Here is a 6,547-nt window from a genome sequence, read left to right as displayed (position 1 = left end):
TGTCCTCAGCTCTCCCGTTCTCCGAGCAGAGCTGTTAGCTTATAACCTTCCAGATGTCAAGTCCCTCTTGCTGTGAGAACACACTCCGTCTGGCCCCTCCACTTTTTCAAGCCAGATTAGGGGGCTCTGCTTGGCTGGCGGGCTGCCCCTCCACCCCGGCTCCTGCCAGTCCGTGTAGCACGCACTGCCTCGCCGCCCTTCCTACCCTCCTCCGTGGGCCTCTCGTCTGCGCTTGGCTCCAGAGACTCTGTTCTGCTAGTCTTCTGGTGATTTTCTGGGTTATTTCGGCAGGTGTAGGTGGAATCTAAGTGATCAGCAGGACGCGCGGTGAGCCCAGCGTCCTCCTATGCCGCCATCTTCCCAGGATCCTGAGTACTTCTTTTAATAGCATCTTGCTTTGGTTTCATCAATGCAATATTTTCTCCTATTTCTCTGGGTATTATTGACAGTCCTCCCCACTCCTCCAAGTCTTCTTCCACAATCTCTATTTCTTTCTGGGTGCCTTTTTCTGTTTGTTCTGGCATCTATATTTCATATTGGAGACTTTCTTCAAATGTCATGAATTATTTGTTATCTGGACATATTACAAGTGCAGGAACTAGAAAGTGTATCAGAAACTTTGAGCACATGGGTAAAGTTTATCATCTGTGAGCAACCCCATAAAGTGGTCCTGTTGGGCTATTTGTTAGAAAATCCTCTATGTCTATATATCTTTAGATATTTTCTTCTGAATATTCATATGCCTGAGAGAAAAAAACCCATATAGAGTCTGGTGGTATTCTGGAATCCAAGAGGAGGTAGCAGGCTGAGGAACTCAGCATTCAGCATGCATTTCACTTGGTCTCCCTCTTTTCTGTATGAATGCCTTCCCAAAAATTTGCCAGATATTATCCTGCCCTCTGTATTACCCTTTCCAGAAACAAAAATCTCTGCTAGGATCAGGGAAGAGATCCAGGGTTTCAGCTGTTTCTTAATCACCTTTCAACCTTAAACATCTTTTCTTTACCTGAGTTCCCTCAACTTCCAGAAGCGGCCAATGCCATTAATTTCTGAGTCTTCTGAAGGTTTTACAACATGAATTAAGTTGGTTCTTTGCTTTCCCACTGCCAAGCTAGGATTTCACTTCTTATGCCTGTTTGATCAGTGACCAACTTGTCCAAGTGTTTTCCAGCTTTCACAACTGTTGCTTTTATCTATCAGGGTCTAGGAATGTTTCCAAGGACCAGGAGTTTTCAACTAGAATTTCTGCTGTTTCTCTGTATCATACTTAGAGCAAAGTTGATAGCTTCCTCATGCTGTGGATTTATGCCTTGGTAGATCCAAGTAGATCACTGTAGCAGGAAGACTTCTAAGATGCCCTCTAGGGTCCCTTTCTCCTGGTGTTCATGCTCTTGTGGAATTCCCTCCCCTTTATTGTGGGTAGTAACTGGGACTTGCTTCTAAAAAATAAAGTATGGCATAGATGATGAGATGTTACTTCTGTGTTTACACTGCATAAGATTGTAACTTCTGTCTTGTTAGCAAACTCCCTGACTGGCTTTGATGAAGCAAGTTGCCATGTTAGGGAAGCCTATGTGGCAAAGAACTGAGGATGGCTTCCGACAGCAAGGAAGTGAGGCCCTTATTCCACTGATCCAAAGGAACTGAATCCTCCCCAAAACCACATGAGTGAGCTTTGCATCAGGTCCTTCCATAGTTGAGCTTTGAGATGAGATTCTAGTCCTGGTTGATTGAAAGACACTGAAGCAGAGGATCCAGCTGAGCTATGCCTGGATTCCCAAGACACTGAGGTAATAAATGCATTTAAGAAAATGTTTATTTATTCATTGTGAGAGAGAGGGAGAAGGAGAGAGTGTGTGCAAGTGGGGGAGGAGCAGAAGGACAGGAAGATAGAGAATCCCAAGCAGGCTCTGCACTGTCAGCATGGAGCCCAATGCGGGGCTCGAACCCACGAACCATGAGATCCTGACCTGAACCAAGAGCAAGCGGCACTCCTGTAACCAACTGAGCCACCCAGGTACCCCAATAAATGCATTTTTTAAGCCATTAAGTTTGTGGTAATTTGTTATGCAGCAATAAATAACCAATATCACCACTATCAAAGTAATGGCTGGTCTGTCCTACTGCCAAACAAAACCACTTTATATTTTGGAAGTGTATTCAGTGCAGAATCAAGTAGATTACCTAATTAGATAAATATTAGGGGAATATAATTGCTTCCCAAACAAAAATCAATTATCTTTCATTATGAAAAGTTTCTGTAATACTTTTATTTTTGCCAAAGTAATATAAACACAGAAAAATAGAATTGTGCAAATAATAAAAAGCAGAAGTATTCCCACTCCATCCCTCCTCAGACATCCTTAAAGCAACAAAATTCTTTTATAATTATTTACTTCATTCCATTATGTGGATGTATCATTATTTAATAAATTTCCTAAAGGAAGTTTGGATCATTGACATTCTTCCCCACCCCTGCATTTTATTTTGGAAATTTTCAAACAAACCAGAGAGTTGAAAACTTTTACAGTGGGCACCCATGTCTACACTACTTAGATTCTTCCCCTTAATGTGTTACTAAACTTGTTTTATTATATATACATTTACTCAACTATCCATCCTCTGTCTATCCATCAATCCATCAATTTTTTTGATGCATTTCAGACTAATTTAGAGACATTATTTCTACTTCCTCCCAGATACTTCAGTCTGTATATGATTAACAGGAGTTCAATATTTGTCCATGATTCTTTTTTACTGTTATTCTTTTGAGGTAAGATCTGCACACACAAATCTTAAGTGTACCATTTGATGAGTTCTAGCAAATGTTACTCCCATACAGTCTAAATCCTGGTCCTGTTACAGAACACTGCCATCACTCCAAAAAATCCTCTCACGATCTTGCCCAATCTCCTCCCATGAAGGCAACTACTGTTCAGTCTTCAGACCATACATTTTCTTGTTCTAGAATTTCACTTACATGGAATAAATAGCATGCATTCTTTTTGTACAAGTCTTCTTTCATTCAGCAAAATGTTTTTGAAGTTCATCTACATTATTGTATTTGCTAGTAATTCATATGTTTTCCTTGTTGACTAATACTCTGTGGTATAGCTATCCCATTCTGTTTATGCATGCTTCTGTTGACAGTCACCTAGGTTGTTTCTAGATTTGGGTTATTATGGAATAAAGTTGCTATGAATATTCTGGTACAACTCTTTCTGTGGACATATCTTTTTCACATCTCTTAGGTGAATATGTAGAAGTGGAATTTTTGAGTAAAAGCAACCACTTTTAATTCTTTCCTTTATAGTCCTTCTTATGGTAAACTCCTTAATGCTAAATAATATCCGATTATCACTTTTATATTATAATTTTTCCCAAGCCTCAGGAATCAGAATTATATTAATCATAAATACTGGTTAATGACACTCTCTAGTCAAATAATCCAAATATGGCCTGATTTTATTGTTATAGTTAGATATAGTTATATATAGTTAATTATACAATTAGGTATTTTTAGCAATGTAACAATCATGTGGATGCCCAAATAAAACCTAGGATGTTAACAATAAATAAGATACATTTAAATATATTGCTCCTTCCTCTTCACCATTATATCCCCTTGCAGCTTCTCCACCTATCAACATAAATCCTGTGTTCATCATTCCCTTGCTTTCCTCTCATTCTCATTTTAGTTTTTAGGATTATAAAAAAAAAATATGATGAGGAAAAAAGCCACATGATTTTCTTAATTGATACAGAAAAATAATTTGACAAAATTCAACATTCTTTTATGATAAAAACACTGATCAAGCTAGGAACAAAAGAAAATTAGCTCAACATAATTAAGTCCATATATGAAAAACCCACAGCTATCAACATACTGAATGATAAAAAATTGAAATCTTTTCCTCCAAATTCAGGAACAAGACAAGGATGTCTGCTTTTGTCACTTATGTTCAAGTTAGTACTAAGGGTATTAGCTGTAGCAAGCAAATAAGAAAAAGAGATAAAAGACACTGAAATTGTAAAGGAAGAAGTTAAATTACCTCTGCAGATAATATGATCTTATATGTGGATAACTAAAGATTACACATACACACACATGCACACTTACACACAAAACCTGTTAGGACTAGATGTCAATACTACCCAAAGTGATCTACAGATTCAATGCAATTTTTATCAAAATCCCAGACTTTTTTTTTTTTTTGGCAGAAATTAAAAACCCATTCCAAAAATCAAATGGAACCTCACAGGACCCTGGATAGTCAAAATAATATTGAAAAAGAACAAAGTTGAAGATCTCCTATTTCCTCATTTCAAAACTTACTGTAAAGCTACAGTAACTAAATCATGGTGCTACTGGGATAAAGGCAGACATAAAGACCAATGGAATTGAATAGAGATCTCAAAAATAAACTCTTACACACATGGTCAAATGATTTTTGACTAGGATACCAAGATGATTTGATGAGAGTAAGGATAGTCTTTTCAACAAATGATACAGGGAAAACTGAATAATGAAGCTCGACCCTTACCTTATACCAAATATAAAAATTAACTAAAAATGAAAAAAAATTAACTAAAAATGGATCAAAAACCTAAATATAAGAGATAAAACTATAAAACTCTCAGAAGATAGGGAGAAATCTTTATGATAATTGGATTTAGCAATAATTTCTTGACAAGAGCAGAACAAAATAAAAATAGATAAATTGGACTTCATCAAAATTTTTAAAATTGTGCATCAAAATACACTATCAATAGAGTAGAAACACAATCCATGGAATGGGAGAAAATGTTTGCAAATCACATATCTGATAAGGGATTAATATCCAGAACATTTAGAGAACTCCCAAAACTCAACAAGAAAAAACCAAACAGCCCCACTAAGCATATTAAAAGATGTTCATCTTCACTAGTCATTAGAGAAATGCAAAGCAAAATCACAATGAGATACCATCTCATACTCATTATGGTGACTCCTAAAATAAGCAACAATAAAAAATAAAAAAACAAATACCCAATTAAAAAATGGACCAAGGACTTGTATAGACATTTATCCAAAGAACATAACTAGGTGACTAACAAGACATTATTAAAAAGAAAACCGAGGCACTTGCATGGTTCAGTCATTTAAGCGCCCGACTTCAGCTCAGGTCATGATCTTGTGACTTGAGAGTTCGAGCCCCATGTCAGGCTCTGTGTGACAGCTCAGAGCCTAGAGCCTGCTTCAGATTCTGTGTCTTCCTCTCTCTCTGCCCCTTCTCTGCTCATGCTTTGTCTCTCTCTCTCTCTCTGAAAAATAAACATTAAAAAATAAATTAATTAGTAAAAACAGAAGAAAAGAAAACTACAAGCCAAAACTGGCATCACATAGGTTAAAGCCTCAAGTCAGTAAACTAAGGCTTAATACCTAGCCTGCCATTTCAACGCCCTAGGAATGTAACCTTTAACCAGTCAACATGGAATTTCCTGGTCAATGCTGGGAAATTTACTGATAGACCCTTTCTGCTCCCTCTTAGGAGGACATCCTTGCCTAAAAAGTGCATTCCTTACTAATAAGTTCCTGTCTTCTTTTTTAATGACCTTTCTCTGCCTTTAAAAACTCTCGTTTTGTTTAGAGCTGTCCTCTTCTTGCTAGATGGGAAGCTGCTCAATTCATGAATTGTTTAATAAAGTCAATTAGATCTTCAAATTTACTTGATTGAATTTTGTTTCTTAACAATAAAATATCAATAACCAAGGGAAGAAAGTTGAAATTTGTTTACTATGCCAGTAGACCTATTAATTTCTTTCTGTAGTGCTCGCTTCGGCAGCACATATACTAAAATTGGAACGATACAGAGAAGATTAGCATGGCCCCTGCGCAAGGATGACACGCAAATTCGTGAAGCGTTCCATATTTTTCAGGGTGGGTGATGGGTACTGAGGAGGGCACCTTTTGGGATGAGCACTGGGTGTTGTATGGAAACCAATTTGACAGTAAATTTCATATATTAAAAAAAAAATTTCTTTCTGTAGTTCTATCAAATTTCATTTAATATATTTTGAGGCTATTCTATTAGATCCTTGCATGTTTAGCATTGCTACATCTTACTAATGAATTAAATCTTTGTCATTCATTTAATGTTTCTATCTTTAATAATGTGTTTTTATCTTAAGGCCTATTTTATTTGATACAATGTTGCCACACCAGTTTTATTTAGCCAATATTTGCCAGAAATGTCATTTCAGCCCTTTAACTTTAGCTTTTTATATCCTTAGATTTTAGATATATCTCTTATAAACAGAATATATCTGGATTTTTAAAAAAATCTAATTGCTCAATAAACTCAATGAATAGTGAATTTATTCTATTCACATTTATAAAAATTAATCATGAATTTGGATCTACCTGTTGCGTCTACACGACTCCTGAAACAGAATGCTACGGGCACCAGTGACAGTCATAACAAAATTTATTGCAATGAGAGGCAAGGCCAACCAATCGGGACCGACACTCTTCACCAGAGTGCGGTCTCGAACAGCCAGGGTACAG

General features: G+C 36.7%; 1 non-coding gene across 1 annotated transcript; it reads left to right on the top strand.

Moving 5' to 3' along the window:
- Positions 1 to 5,809: 5,809 nt before the first annotated feature.
- On the top strand, positions 5,810 to 5,916 carry LOC131486499 (U6 spliceosomal RNA). The gene has a single exon (XR_009249379.1). It is a non-coding gene; the product is annotated as a U6 spliceosomal RNA (small nuclear RNA).
- The last annotated feature ends 631 nt before the right edge of the window (positions 5,917 to 6,547 follow it).

This window comes from Neofelis nebulosa, chromosome 9, assembly GCF_028018385.1.
Source record: "Neofelis nebulosa isolate mNeoNeb1 chromosome 9, mNeoNeb1.pri, whole genome shotgun sequence".
Taxonomy (NCBI): domain Eukaryota; kingdom Metazoa; phylum Chordata; class Mammalia; order Carnivora; family Felidae; genus Neofelis; species Neofelis nebulosa.
The sequence above is the reverse complement of the archived record's forward strand: the minus strand, read 5'-3'. Positions and strand labels throughout refer to the sequence as shown.